The sequence below is a fragment of the Scyliorhinus canicula genome, chromosome 6, assembly GCF_902713615.1.
Source record: "Scyliorhinus canicula chromosome 6, sScyCan1.1, whole genome shotgun sequence".
In the NCBI taxonomy this organism is placed as follows: Eukaryota; Metazoa; Chordata; class Chondrichthyes; order Carcharhiniformes; family Scyliorhinidae; genus Scyliorhinus; species Scyliorhinus canicula.
The window spans coordinates 194,276,203-194,292,638 of record NC_052151.1 but is presented as its reverse complement, the minus strand read 5'-3'; the positions used below and the strand labels follow the sequence as shown (position 1 = coordinate 194,292,638).

Here is a 16,436-nt window from a genome sequence, read left to right as displayed (position 1 = left end):
CACCACATTACCTGAAATAACCATTCCAGATATGGATCATCAAGATATACACAACCGTATCAGATCCAGAAAAAAAGCAAAAAGACAATGACAAACAAACCAAATCTTTACTCGAATTAAAAGGCGACTTTGTACGGATTCAGAATCCTGATGGAGGATGGTAACACGCAGCAAAAGTTCCAAGACAAGTCGCATCAAGACCGTACTTAGTTCAGACTGAACAAGGGTCTCTGTTCAGAAGAAAGAGAAGAGCACTGTTGTGCATCAAACATCATGTCAAATCTCAACCTCAGAATGTTATTGAACCAGATAACATCTTCACAGATATTGACTTTCCCAATCCTTACTTGACACCAATACAGCAAGAAGATCTGGCAGAGCAATTGAATACCTTGAAGACACCATTAAGAAGATCAACAAGAAAAAGACCACCTGAAAGATTTATTGTGATGACTATAATTAATCATGTCATCAAAAAAATAATGTAATAGTTATTTGCAAATGCATGTACAAATGATGACAAATTAAGATCAATACTAGCTAATGAATGTTGAAAGAAAAATATCACAACCAAAGTTATAATAATTTTCTTTCACAAAGCAAGGGGGATGTGCATTATCAAAAATGTAAAAACTGCAAGGGTTAATGAAGTGTCTAGAGTACATAGAACATAGAACATAGAACGATACAGCGCAGTACAGGCCCTTCGGCCCTCGATGTTGCACCGACATGGAAAAAAAAACTAAAGGCCATCTAACCTACACTATGCCCTTATCATCCATATGCTTATCCAATAAACTTTTAAATGCCCTCAATGTTGGCGAGTTCACTACTGTTGCAGGTAGGGCATTCCACGGCCTCACCACTCTTTGCGTAAAAAACCCACCTCTGACCTCTGTCCTATATCTATTACCCCTCAATTTAAGGCTATGTCCCCTCGTGCTAGCCACCCCCATCCGCGGGAGAAGGCTCTCGCTGTCCACCCTATCTAACCCTCTGATCGGAGTAGACGGAGCTACAGTTACAAATACATAAGGCATTGATGCTAAGCTGTGGGGTAGAGAGAGTGTGCAGGAGTTAGCTGGAGAGAGTCAGAAGTACAGATAGGTGTGAGTAAGAACAGATCATAGTTTATATCAATATAAATATTAGTTGTAGAAATGAAATGAAATGAAAATCGCTTATTGTCACGAGTAGGCTTCAATGAAGTTACTGTGAAAAGCCCCTAGTCGCCACATTCTGGCGCCTGTTCGGGGAGGCTGGTACGGGAATTGAACCGTGCTGCTGGCCTGCCTTGGTCTGCTTTAAAAGCCAGTGATTTAGCCCAGTGTGCTAAACCAGCCAGAGTGTAGTTTAAATGTTAATAATCAACTGTGTATTCTTTAGTACATGTCGAATCCAAATTAGTCGTGTTAATACATTTATAGGTTTGTTCAAGTTCAAGTTATTTTGTGGTCTTTGTGAACACTACGCCAACTATCCTGAATTTAACACAAAGACCACCACAGAGATGTGCGAGGCAGGTTTTTGTTTTACACACAGAGTGGTGAGTGCAGGGGAGGTTGTGGAAGCAGATACATTGACAGCGTTCAAAAGGCATCTTGGCAAATACATGGGTAGGATGGGTATAGAGGGATATGGCACAAGGTAGTGCTGAGGGTTTTGACCGGGTGGTATCATGACCGGTACAGGCTTGGAGAGCCTGTTCCTGTGCTGTATTCTTCTCTGTTCTTTGTTATGTTAATAATTTAGATGAGGGAACTAAATGTATTATCTCCAAATTTGCAGATGACATAAAACTGGGTGGGAGGGTGAGCTGTGGGTCCTATCCCTATCAGCCAGTAGCTCCAGGCAGATGACCAAAATAAGCTATGTCCGTAACGTGGCCAAACAGGTTGATTATCCACCTAGAAATCCTTCCAAAAGCCTGATGGTAGGGGGTAAAAGTGAGAGTGTTTCCTGGTCAGCCATACTGCAGAAGGTAGTGGCAAACCATTACAGTACTTTGCTAAGCATAACTATGGACCAATGCAATACAAGTCCATGGGCACCAACACCTTCTTCGGTCATAGTATCTGCAATTCAAATAGGCTTGGAATTTATTACACTGAAAAAATTGTTTACATCCAGAAAGATTAGATCATAAAGCGCTGGGTGGGCTTACTTGGATAAGGAACTGGAGACATGACGTTTGCAGTTATTCCAGGAAGTAATTAGTTATTCATGTGACTTTCCAAATTATTGAAAGCTTTGCATTGAAAAGGTAGTTATGTTGCATTTTACCGTGGGAACATGTCCTCAGGATGGCTGGAGTTCAATATGATTGTTTCTTTTGAGCTTAATTTCTATCAATTCAATTGGCTCATAACCAACAAGCAAGACTGGTTGACGTATAGAAAGCAGCTGAGAGACAGTGGCAGCTTGTAGCTCCTTGGAGGTCGAGAGGTAAAGCCAAACCCACATCTGAAGTAGAATAAATGCTGGAACTATCCTTCATGACACAACCTGTTACGAGAAAGTTGGTATTCAGCATCAGACAAAGGTTGAGAAGGAGGTAAAACAACTGGGACATTTTGTTAGCTGGAAGCTAAAGGAAGAAATCTGCCCCAAGCCTCTCGTGAACGTCAGTTAACCTTGCTACGGTTGGAGTTCGGGAAGTAATCAGCTTGGTTGAGGTTTGAAACTGGAGAAGCGGGCTAATGGATTCTGAAGTCAGTGTGTAGGAGTCACTGGGCAATGGAATCCAGGGTTGTAAGGTCAGTAATGAAATTGGGAGAGTCACGTACCCAAAAACTAATGAACGGACCCCCTTGAGGTCTTATTCCCTAGACAGTAGGAACACGGAGGAGAAATTGGAATCAATTCCACAGAGCGGTGACAGATGGTTCCAGCAAAAGTCAAAGAACCTTAAAGATTTTGTAAGCTAAGGGAATCCTTGAGGAAAAATAAAAAGTAGAGCTGATTTTATAGCATAAGTCTTTATTAGCTCAAGTGTTAGCAGTGTTTACTGTTTAATTACTTTTGACGTGCAATAAACTTTGTCTTTGTTGTAATGAAAAAGTGGGAAAATATGGGAAAATATGTCATTTGACCCATGAAAGTCAGCCTGGAAAAGCCTGAGACTTTAAATGAAAAAGTCCCACAAAGGGTTAACAGCAGCAGTTTGTTTGAAATATAGATAGCTAGAGACGGCTCATCCTGTTTTTCTAGTTAAAAAGACATTCGATCAATTTAAATTCTTAGGTTATATAAAAGGGAACAGTATTTCACACTTCCTTAGAAATGCATTATTTTACTGAACAGTTAAAAAAACAGCCAGGATCTTAGGTTTAAACTGGGGGGATAAATGTTAGGAGGGAAACCTTGCTGACGCCAGTTAAAAATGAGACAACTGCTATCCAGATAAAGAAACACATAAGGTGGTACATTTATACCATAATTTACACATTTTTGACGTTAAAACCTTTTTAGCAGATAACCAAGCCAGATAAGATTAGAGTTACAGGGGGCGACCTGCCAATGACATCAGCCTGACCTAAGGCTGTGCTAGTAGATGATGCCACGTTAGTAAATGATGGGAGCTCGCATTAAATAATACAGTTACAGCCGGCAAGGGACAGTTACATTTCAATAAGGTCATGTAGAAACTAAGGCTGCGCAAACAGCAATATAAACCCTGAAAATTCAGCAGCCATATGGTTCATTCATTCTCGGTCATGGGACGGACAGCATTCGAAACCGAGCAATCCAGCTAATCCATCAGAAGACCAAAAGTTAAAGAAGAAAGATTGTCAAGGCAGACCTGAAGGTCTAACAACTGACTAGGCAGATCCAAGGACTAGGAGGATCCAAAGAAAAGATCTTTTTACCATTCTGTAAAGACAGTGATTTTATCTTTTAATTTGAAAATAAAACTAACTTAGATTGATAACCTGAAAGAGTGGTCATTAGAAAGTTTACTTTACTCGACCGAGAAAAACCGGACCCCTGAGTGAAGCTACTGAGTGTTGAGTAAACAAAATCTTCTATGAAGATATGGGTTATACCGGGGGATAACTTGAAACGTTAGCTTGACCTGAATAGCACCCACCCAAGTCTGCATAGGAATCAGGGGCTCAAGGGAATCCCTGTTCACCATTTAGAATTACAGCTCCCTATCTGGTATCGGGAGAATTCTAAGATTAGTGATGGGGTTTTTACTTGTTTAAAAAAGTTCAATCTTGTGGTGTCGTTTTGTCAGTTAATTACCAGGTGTGTGGTGCGTCGGTGGCGTAATGGCAGCATGAAGCTGAGAACTCTGGTTCGATTCCGGGTCACTGTCCGTGTGGAGTTTGCACATTCTCCCAGTGTCTGCATGGCTCACACCCCCACAACCCAAAGATGTGCAGTAGGTGGATTGGCCACGCTAAATTACAATAAAACAATTGGGTACTCGAAAAAAATTTTTTTTTTTAAATTATGAGGTGTTTGGATTTCTTCTTTAAACATTAATTGTCTCTACATGAAGCAACTGCTGATAACTGCTGATACCTGATAACCTAACTGTGTGGAACCTTTATAAATATGCAAAGCACAATTTTAACCTACCTTTAACTTCCTGGTGACATACACCATCCTCTGCCAGCGCCACATTTAATGCAACTCGGTACAGAACAAAGAGATTTTCTTCTGTCCTCCCTGATAATCAGCAGATCAAGAAAAGAAAGGATCATCTTAAACTTGTGGCGCCCCACACACTTTGCAGCTAATGCCGAGGGATAATTGTTGTTGGAGGAAACACAGCAACCAATTTGCACATAGTAAGCTCTCAAACAGCAATCTGTTGTATTTCAGTGATGTTAGTCGACTGATAAATATTGCCTTGGAGATCTCCCCTGCTCTTCTCTGGATAGTGCAGACAGAGGCTTGGTATAACACCTCGTCTATGGAATGGCACCTCCAACAAGGTGGCACTCCTTCGGTGTTACACCAGTGCGTCAGCTGAGCTTTTGTGCTCAGGTGTCTGGAGTGGAGACAGAAACCACAAACCTCTGATCAAAGATGTGAGAGCTACCCACTGAGCCATGGTGTGCTGAATGATAGGATTTTATCTTCCTGTGGCACTGGAAAGTATCCAGGAAATGAATGACAAGAATAGTATTTCCCTCAACAGGCAACAGTCATGCACTGAACAGCAAGCATACACTGGGTGTGTTAGATACAGATTCTCTCAAAAAGAACTGCTTGCAGAATAGTGAAATTGAAGCCGGTAAGATTCTGATGAAAGATAAATATCTCAATAAACTTTAATGACTGGCAAACTGAAGTAAGGCGAAGTGTTTTCACATCCTTTGTTGGAATTCACATGTTACGTTATGTACAGAGTGGTAGGGAAAACATTGACACCTATTTAATTAAGCGCAATGTCACACTGTTTAGATTTACGGTATGAAGAGTTTCTATGGGCACAATTTAACGGCCCGTTATGCGTGATTTGGTGTCGGGGCGAGGCCGATGAATCTCGTGTGATTTGCGACGCTCAAAACGCCTAGGTGAGATGTCATGGACTCTCGCTAGATTTAGCGATCTGTATCTCGCCTTCACTGGGTGTGAACCAGATCAGAATATTTAAATAAGCCATTGGACCCATTTAAATTTACATTCGCGAGATTCTCCCGGCACACAGGACCCAACGGTTTCACCTGGAAGAATTTGCCAGATCGCCTTTTAAGACTGGTCGCCACAAACGCAGACCAGTCGTAATGGCAGCTGGCGGCGGCGACAGGTGTGGGGGGTCTCCCAGGCCTTGAGACCACTGGGTGGTTGCGAAGAGGGCAGGGTGCCATTCCCTCTGGCACCCAGGCACTGCCAACCTGGCAGTGCCACTGAGGCACCCTGGGCAGTGCCATCCTGACATTACCACATTCCAGGGTGGCACTGCCAGGCTGAGGTGTGCACTGCCAGGGTGTCAGTGCGGCTTGTTGGCACTGTCAAGTTGTCAGGGATCAGGACTGGGGGAGGCCATACCAGGTAGAGGGGGGGTGAGGTGGTGTTCCTCGGCGCTGCCCCAAGGTCGTGGAGTGAAAGGTCGTCAAAAGCGGGGGTGGGGGGGGGGGGGGGGGGGGGGGGGGGAAAGAGAAGATCAGGACTGCCAGATAAAATAGCAACCATGATCTGCTCGGAACCTTTCCCCGTCAGGTTTGGCAGCAGGAACTGACTCAAAGTGTGGCCTTGGCAGAGAGAAACTCCCCGAGGCCAAAACAAAAATGGCAAATTACCGTTGAATAGTGGTGAGTTTATCGGCACTACAGCCGCTGGTTAAATCACGTCCTGTATCTGTCTGCTACCAGACCACATGAACACCTAAAGTACAAATTGCATGAGCAGGTGGATCTTGATTCAACTGTGGCAATGAAGAGGTCAGAGTTACTGCACTGCACCAGCCTTGGAGTTGGTATCATGCAACAACGTGTCTGCTCTGATATGAATCTTCATTGATTCTACTACAATCATTGAATTCTCATTCAGTTCAAGTGAGGTCAGTGCAACATTGATTTATGCTCGGTGCCGATCAGTGTGAATTCTTGCGGTAAGGAGTATTAACTGCACTGTCCACTGTGTTTACACTTTATTGAATTTTAGTTCAATTCAGATGTAGTTTTGTATGGGGCAGTCACAACAACAGCTTATAGTCGGTTAGCTCAGTTGACTAGACGGCTTGCCCAAGATGCGGAGCAATGCCAACAGCGTGGGTTCAATTCCCGTACCGGCTGAGGTTATCCATGAAGCCCCCCCACCTTCTCAACCTTGCCCCTCACCTGAGGTGTAGTGATCCTCAGGTTAAATCACCACCAGTCCGATCTCAAAGGGGAGAGTGGCCTTTGGGACTGTGGCGACATTTTCATTTCATATCTATATAGAACATTTTAATGTATAAAGCATTCCAAGGCGCTTTACAGGTGCATTTTAAATAAAATACAGTATGGTGCTGAGTCACGCGAGGTATTAGGTCCAAAATCTTGGTCAGAGAGTGGGATTTTAAGGAGATGTTAAAAGGGCGAAAGCAAGGGGGTGACACAGAGGGGTTTAGGGAGGTAATTCCTCATTTTAGGGATTAGGACGCTGAAGTCAGTCATCAAAGGTGGAATAACAAAAATCCAGAATGCTCAATGGGCCAGAATTAGAGTGCAGAGACGCAAAGGGTTATCGGTCTGGAGGAGATTGAAGGCATACATGGGGCGAGGCTATGGAGGGATTTGAAAGCAAAGAGAAGGGGCGGGATTCTCCAACCCTCTCAGCCGCGGAGTGCCGTTCGCTGGCGGTGGCATTTTCTCATCCCGGCGCTTGTCAATTAGATTTCCCCATGAAGCTGGGCAAACCTGGTGGTGCACTGCAGGAAGGAGAAAGGATTCCCAAAGGCTGGAGAATTCCGGCAAAGAATTTTTAAATCACGAACGGAGGCAATGTAGGTTAGTCAGCATGAGGGATGATGGCTGAACAGGACTTGAGCTGACTTAAGGTACTTGCAGCAAAATCAGTCCAGTATAATGTCTTAAAATCGCTAGCACATTGCCAAGATTAACACATCTGTTGACGTGAAATATTGTCAGAGACTTACGGTGAAATTATCTTTTTTCAAATCTTGGCAATGAGGATGAGGCAACACGTTTTCACTAATAAAAGAAACATTGGTGAGGATTTAATCGGTCATTGGTATATTCAGGGTGCTCCTGATACCATCACTGGAACTTTGATTTTCTGCAACGTTAGTGGAGAAATTGCTTGCAGCCAGTCCTCAGGCAGGGAGTCCCACAAACAATAGCCATGCACTCGGAATTGATTAATCTTGCTGTCACTTCGGAGATCGTTTCAGCTACATATTCAGTGGGAGCTCCCAGTCTGGTTCGGAACCACTCATCACTGAATAGCGATAACATTTTCATTGCAACTTTTAACAGTGGGCTGATTTCTCTCTTCTGAAAGAGGGTAGGGAACAGGAAAACATTGTCCCAAATGCTCGCAAAGAAACCTTGACCCAGCACAGTAGCACAATGATTAGTATTGTTGCTTCACAGTTCCAGAGTCCCAGGTTCGATTCCCAGTTTGGGTGACTGTCTGTGCGGAGTCTGCACGTTCTCCCAGTGTCTGCGTGGGTTTACTCCGGAGGCTCCGGTTTTCTCCACAGTCCAAAGATGTGCGGGTTAGGTGGATTGGCCACGATAAATTGGCCTTAGTGTCCAAAGAGGTGGGGTGGGGTTACTGGGATAAGGTGGAGGTGTGGTGATATGGTGGACGTGTGGGCTTGGGTAGGGTGCTCTTTCCAAGGGCCGGTGCAGACTCGATGGGACGAATGGTCATCTTCTGCACTGTAAATTCTATGATTCAGCAAGCAGTTTGAAAGCCCTGTTTGCACTGGATGGCCTGAATGAATGGGGCCCTGAATGATCAATGCAATGTTCCGTCCTCAGAGGGCTTTCCCAAACTTTCCAAGGTGAGGCTCGCTAACATTTACTTCACAAAACAAATGGAACAGACCATGCATGATTCAAGCTTGTTCAGAAGGATACATTGAAAAGAAAGCTGGACAAAAGAAAGGAAGATGTATGTTTGCCTGGTGCTTTTCGCGACCACTGGATGTCTCAATACACCTTACAGCCAATCAAGTCACTGTAGTTACAGAGAATGTATGGTGGCCAAATTGTGCACAGCAAGCTCCCACAAACAATTATATGATAATGCCCGGTCAATCTGTTCTTTTCATGTTGTTTATTCAGGGAACCAGAATTAACAGATACAGGTTACAAGCATAGATCCAGCCGCCCCAACATTCCTGAATCTATTTATGACACCCTGCAATTTTCATGGAGTCAGGCCTACTTTGGAAGGAAGTGTGGTTCACATCAGCTAACAGGTGTGATGAATCAGAGTGGAACCCTGTATTGGAGTCTGGAACTGCATGAGAGATTTACATAGCATAATGAAATGTCATATGACAAGTTGTACAGGTTTTTAATATCGATTACCGAAAGGTTTTTGGTTTTGAAAAGTTAATCGATTAAATTCAACAATGTGGTGAAAGTGGAGAAATCTTCAGATGCATTAAAGTACATTATCCACTGCATAAGAGCAAGAGAGAGTGAGAGCAAGAGGGAGTTAGAGGAAGAGAGAGGGGCAAAACAAACTGGGGCTGGGGAAGCTGAAGGCACAATCACCAATGCTGGAATAATTAAAATTCAGGGTTTTGTGATTAGAGGAGATTGCAGTGAAAGAGTTGGGCGAGGCGGGGAAAGATTTTAGAACAGGAATGAGAGCAATAAATAAATAATATACCAATGACGACATAGAACATAGAACAGTACAGCACAGAACAGGCCCTTCGGCCCTCGATGTTGTGCCGAACAATGATCACCCTACTTAAACCCACGTAACCCGTATACCCATAACCCAACAATCTCCCCATTAACCTTACACTACGGGCAATTTAGCATGGCCAATCCACCTAACCCGCACATCTTTGGACTGTGGGAGGAAACCGGAGCACCCGGAGGAAACCCACGCACACACGGGGAGGACGTGCAGACTCCACACAGACAGTGACCCAGCCGGGAATCGAACCTGGGACCCTGGAGCCGTGAAGCATTGATGCTAACCACCATGCTACCGTGAGGCCCCCTTAATCACGACAGTGATTAAGATAACTCAGGTACTGAAGTATTAAGAACATAGAACTGTACAGCACCGTACAGGCCCTTCGGCCCACGATGTTGTGCCCAACTAGTCTGAAACTAAGATAAAATCAACCTACTCCCAATCATTATAGTGCACTCCATATGCCTATCCAATAACCGCTTGAAAGTTCCTAAAGTGTCCGACTCCACTACCATAGCTGGGAGTGAATTCCACCCCCCCCCCCCAAAATCACTCGGAGTAAAGAACCTACCTCTGACATCCCGCCTCCATCTTCCTCCATGAACCTTATGGTTATGTCCCCTTGTAACAGCTACATCCACCCTGTAATCCGCATTCAAATTTGTCCTACCAAAATGAATCACCTCACACTTATCAGGGTTAAACACCATCTGCCACTTTTCAGCCCAGCTCTGCATCCTACCATTGGCTCTTTGCAGCCTACAACAACCCTCCACATTATCCACTACTCCACCAATCTTGGTGTCATCAGCAAATTTACTAACCCAACCTTAAACTCCATCTTCCAAGTCATTGATAAAAATCACAAATAGCAGAGGGCCCAGCACTGATCCCTGTGGATCTCCGCTGGTGACTGGGCTCCAGGATGAAAATTTACCATCATTATTTTCACCAATCTCAGCAGATCTGACAGCATCTGTGGAAAGAGATGGGTGCTAACGTTGAGTCTGGATGACTCTTTGTCAAAGCGTAAAACATTAGCTCCCTTTTCTCTCCACATATGCCGTTAGACCTGCTGAGATTATCCAGGATTTTCTTTTTTTTTTGTTTCCGCAGTAATTTACTTTTGTCTTCAATATTTTCACCATCTGCTTTCATCAATCAACGATTGGCAACTGTGCTTTCAGCTGCCTAGGCCCTTACTTCTGGAATTTCCCGCTTTAACCTCGCCTGCTCTGTATTTCCCACTCTTTCTTTAAGATATTCCTTTCAACACACTTCTTTGCCCAAGCTTTCAGACACACCCCAATATAGCTATATGTGGCTCGATGTCACAATTTTATTTTTACAATAGTACTCCTTTGGAGCTTCTGGAATCATTTTATTGTGTCTAGCATTTGTTAAAATAAAATTAAGAAATATAAAACATGCGGCAGCAAATAAACGAGAACCCAAAGGTTTGAGATGGTTTCCCTTGCTCCCTGCCAAGTGCTCCAGCTACCCGAGATACTGGAGTACAAAATAACCAATATTGTGGGAAAGAGAAATGAAGAGCTATCCTGATAGCTGTGGATGAAGAGAGGTGGGAGGTAGTTTGTGTGGAGCATAGCATGATTAGACACCAGTGGGGCCAAATGGCTTGGCATGTGAACGATTGCGCATTCACCGCAATGCCAAATGATAACCAATTTCGCACAATTTGTAGAGATGGTCAAGCTATGGGTTAAAAAAAAAATGTGAGACTTACAGGCATTCAGGGACAACGGAGATCAGAAGAAGGATCATAAAATCTTGGAAGGTGTTTCAGGTTTAAGGGCAGCAGAGCTTCATTAGTGCCTTGCCTCAGTGAGGTGCTTTATTGAACGGAACCGAAGAGGTCTCCCTCCACAGGCAGCCTCACGGCATAGTCACATGGCAGTGGGAAGCCAGATGTGATAGCCAGGCTGGTCACATTTCAAAACTTAAAACATCCCCCCTTTACGTATTGAACAAAATACAGATTTGCATCCGCAATCCGGTGTGACTGTCAATTAGCCAATTTATCCACAATATGCACACTTTTCCCATGCATTAACCATTGTTTGTTATATTCTTCAGTCATTACACATATGGGCTGGAATTTTCCAGCTCTTCATGCTGTGGGATTTTCCAATCCCACCGATGTGAATGGATATTTCAATGGCTTGGCAGCAGCTACACAGAGATCGCAGGGTGGGCTGGCTGGAAAATTGGGGCCAGTTAGTCTTTAAATCATGTGGGCTGTTCGTCTGGGTGATGTTCTTTGGCCCAAGAGTGTTATTTCATATCCTTTTTGCCTTGGTTGATTGTTGTTATTCCACTGCAGTTGCGAGGAGCAATAAAGATCTCTGGTATTCTTGGTTCTTCTGTAATCATTACAGCTCATATGTATCCTTCTTCCTGGCTGGCTGACTGCAGTGAAGCAACAGCTTCACTAGATGATGGTAGATGCCTGCTGTTGCACCGGTATATTTGGTCATTCACTTCCACCATTTATGATCAAGGAGACCCTGGGGTAGATTCTCCGCCAGGCACAAAAACACCAATCCCATTCTGATGCTTTGGTCCCCAAGCGGCAATGGCAGCGAGCTACATGCCCCGTGCCCCTCAGATCAACGTCTGGTGATGTGGTTTGGCTTTCTACAAGGTAACAGCTGCTGCTTTATACATTTCTGTCTGAGGCAGCAGGTATCAGGGGCAGGTAAGTAAAAAAGCGATTATTTTTCACTGTTGCTCCCTGGAGTGCAAGCTTCCAGGTAGGGGAGGGGGGGGGGAGGAGATTCTCTAATATGTAGTGTCTAATATGGGGGCCTGATGGCGGGGTTTCTCATAGGGGGTCAGTGGAGTGGTGTCAGTCACGCACGAGTGCCTACTGAAGTGGGGGGGGGGGGGGGGGGGGGGAAAGAGACCCAGCAATTCCAGTGGTGGTGGGGAGGGTGCCCTACTTTTCAGCAGTAAAGTTGGGGGCAGGATTTGCATTATGGTGGGGAAGGGAGTCAGCTGCCAAACCACGTCAATCGGGCTGCCCGCTCAAAGTGGCAGCATAATAGAGGGATTCAGAACAGAATCCTGGAAGCTCCACACCATGCATAAATTTGCATGGCAAGGAAGATGGAATCGCTCACGGGAACTGCTCCTAGCACCAGTGCAGACCAGGAATGATTCTACTCCAGTGGGAGGACAATCTCCCAAACAAAGAATCCTACTTCATTTCTCTACACATGTCCCAAGTTTACATTAAGCAAAATTATTCTGCTTCTTGGTTTTAAAACGCTGCTTGTCCCATTCTGGGCAATCCTTTTTTTCCTGTGCATGCTATCCTCCACAGGGTTTGCATTCTTTTCTTTGTCTGCGATTTTTCCTGGACTGCTTCTAAGTATAATGCATCGCTGGTCTGTTCTGCCATGCATATGATCTAGCTGACATTCTACAGCTTCTGTCTTTTGGCACACGTTTTATTACTTTTTTTTGCATCAGTTTTTCATCTTTCAGTAGACTTGCTCTCAGAGGGATCTCGTACACCTATGACTTACCTATATTTAACCTATTAGCTGTCTGAATTCACATGAATGTGGTGGTTACATGACAGCAGTCACGTATTGCTCAACAGTCTCGACCTCACTCTGAACTCAGTGCTGAATACATAACATCCATATGTAACATTCACTGAGGGTTCAAAATGTGTTTTCAAGGCATTCAGAATCTCTGCCGTCTTGTTGTCTTTGCTCATTAGTTAAACTTAGGGTGGCACATACTTTGTAGGTAGTAGTCAGTTTCCAGCGGTGTTAGAAGTATGTCTACTTTGACCATTTCAAGCTAGTTAGTAAGTCGATTGCAACGTCATAGTTTTGCCATTGTAAGCGGAAAGACTGCCAGTTTTTCCACATATCACCACCCAATGTTACTGGAGATGTGAGTAGAACATTTACTGTTGCCATTTGTACTCTCTCAGTATTTACTTGCAGCCTTTGCAGTTCCTTTGTCCTTTTCATGCAGCCCAGTGATTTTCCTTTGTCCTATTTTTAGTAGCTTTCTGTCGATTTGAAGCTTTCCGTGCGTCTTCCTGAGCAAGTCTGCTCAGCTTCTGTCTGTTTTCCTTTGTCCATTTCAACAGCTTTTTTTGCAGATTTAAACCATTCTTTGTTCTTGCGGTCTCGCATCATTTCTAAAATTCAAAATCAATTTTTCTTCACTTTCTGAAACTGTATTTCATGTATGTGTTCTGCCACATTTCTGGATAGCATACCAGAAATGTTGGGGGAAGCAGGATTTAGTAAAAGGGACGAACTGGGAAATCAGTCTCAGGAGGGAAATGGTGTTGAGGAAATTGATGGGATTGAAGTCCCCAGGGTTTGATAATCTACATCTATGTTAGCGCTCTCCTGTGTCTGGGGACTTGTTCCCCTATTGCGCACGGCCATTTTTTATTGCTCATCATGGTTGCATTGAAGCTCAGTGTTTTCACCTAAACACTGTTGATGTTACGATCCAATTTGCCAAACACAAAGATAAACACATACCAGTGACGTAGCAGGTCTCCACCGATTGCCACTGACCTACTGAATGTTTCCAGCATTTTCTGCTTCTTCGATCAGAAATCACCTTTTTCCTTAGCTATTTTTCTTGCTTCTTCCACTGAAGAGCATGTTTTAAAAAAGATGTTTTTTCTTACGTCACATGCTGTTGGGAATATGTGGAGTTGGGGAGATGCCAGCTACTTTATTCCAAAACACCAGATAAACTTGCAGAGACTCTGAACGAGTATGCAAGCAGTCATGGAATTTAGTGCAGAAGGAGGCCATTTGGCCCATCGAGTCTGCACTGGCCCTTTGAAAGAGCACCCTACCCAAGCCCACACCTCCAACCCATGCCCCTAACCCAGTAACTGTAGCCACCTGGGCTGGCCACTGCCCAACACAAAATGGAAGATTACAAGGAATGCAGGGAAAATGGACATGTTGCAAAAGCAAGCAGCTTGCAAAAGCGCTCGTGTATTCTGACTGCAGCAGAAACCACTTCTGACTGCTGCAGAAACAAGACAGCACTGTGAAAGAAAACAAGTTAGCATACTAATGATGCGATACCGGGCGATTCCCAGGTACAATGGAAACAAGTTAACTCAAATCGATACATTGAATGGAAGGCCAGACTTCTCGGCGCCAAGAGATCCAAAACAATAAGTCCCAAGAACCGCCCCGTTATTGGGGCATTCAAATCAATCGATTGGGAAGAGACCCAATCGATTGAGAGGGTATAGAGGGTCCGCCCAGGTGGGCGCGAGACCCTGGGAGAGGTATAAGACAGAGACCCCGACCCCAGCTCGCTCTCTCTGCCAGCCTCTCCTTGACCAGCCAGCCCTCCCAGCAGAACACCGTTACAGCAGAAGAACCTTGAGAAGGAAAGGCCTGGACAGCAGCTGCCATCACGCAAGTGTTATACAACGCACGCTACGAGAGTAGACACTCCTGACCCCCTTTAGTCCAGAACTACTGGAAGCCTGCGGACCCAGGACAAAGCTAGAGGCCATTGTTCCCTGATCAGGCAGTCCCCTTATCCAGATAAATATTTGGCCTATTAGTGGTAGGATTAGCCTAGTCTTATAGTTTTATATGCATGATTAGTAGATTACTGTATTATAATAAACATGTCTTGTTTGAACTTACTATCTGGTGTGTGGAGTTATTGATTTGAACTTGAAACTTGTGGCGGTATCTTATCGATACCTGGCGACTCCACAGCTAAGGAACAAAACAGAGCCAAATTGAGTGTAAAGCACACTCACCCAGAACGAGCAACATAACCCCACCCAACCTCTTGAGGCATTAAGGGGCGATTCTAGCCTAACCTGCACATCTTTGGACTGTGGGAGAAAACCAGAGCACCCGGAGGAAACCCACGCAGACACGGGGAGAAAGTGCGAACTTCAGTCAGCCGAGGACGCAATTGAACCCAGGTCCGTGGCACTGTGAGGCAGCAGTGCTAACCACTGTGTTGCCCATGTGCAATTAAATATTGTAAAAGAATTGTTGCTCAACAAATTCATAATGTGGAGTGACATTCCTTTTTTTTTTAAGAAAACATTTTTATTGAAGCATTTATAATTTTAACATTTAAACAGTCTAAACAGAGCGGTCCGACACACGCAGCGATATCACAACAGTATACCCAACTCTCCCACCGCCCTACCTCCTGACTGCCATATATTAGATTCCCTATCCTTATTCTACAATGCCATGCCTCCCCTCACCCCCCCCCCCCCCCCCCCCCCCCCCCACGCCCTTCTGCTGACGGTCAGTTGTCCTTAAAGAAGTCGATGAACGGCTGCCACCTCCGAGCGAACCCCTGAATTGAACCTCTTAAGGCAAATGTAATCTTCTCCAGCCTGAGAAACCCTGCCATGTTGTTGACCCACACCCCTGACTTGAGGCTCAGAGTCCCTCCATCCCAGTAAAATCCATCTCCGGGCCACCAGGGAGGCAAAGGCCAAAACAGCCTTTCTCCCCTCCTGGACCCCCGGATCTGCCAACACTCCAAATATTGCCATCTCTGGACTCGGAGTAACCCTCCCTTCCATGACGTCTCCAAATCCCTGCCATAATCCCCTCAGCGGACACGCCCAAAACACGTATACATGATTTGCCGGGCTTCCCCCGCACATCTGTGCTCCACCTCCTCAAAAAAACCTACTCATCCGGGCCACAGCCATATGAGCCCTATGGACCACCTTGAACTGGATCAGGCCAAACCTGGCACACGATGAGGATGAATTGACTCTCCAAGGCCTTTTCTCATAATCCTTTTCCCATAGACTTCAAACTCCCCTCCCACTTCCTCTTCACCTCCCCGATTGGGACTCATTCCCACTTCATCAATTCCTTATATATTTCCGAGACCCTTCCCTCCCCAACCCCTGTTTTGACATCACCTTGTCCTGAAATCCCCTTCGAGGGAAGGGAGGGAAGCTTGGAACCTGCCTCCGGGGAAAGTCTCGTACCTGTAGGTACCGAAACCCGTCCATACTCAGTAACTTAAATTCCTTCTCTAATCTCTTCAGGCACAGAAAACCGTCT

The 16,436-nt window shown here is 44.8% G+C and overlaps 1 protein-coding gene across 15 annotated transcripts in view; it reads right to left on the bottom strand.

Moving 5' to 3' along the window:
* Window positions 1-16,436, bottom strand: part of eys (eyes shut homolog) — a 3,376,609-nt gene that overhangs the window by 2,950,497 nt on the left and 409,676 nt on the right. Inside the window, exon 1 of one of the 15 annotated variants that reach the window (XM_038800713.1) lies at window positions 2,284-3,051. The exons of the other annotated variants lie outside the window; for them this stretch is intronic. The gene's annotated coding sequence lies outside the window, so the exon portion shown is untranslated. Of the gene's footprint in view, window positions 1-2,283; window positions 3,052-16,436 lie in introns of those variants that run through there. 15 annotated transcript variants of the gene reach the window in all.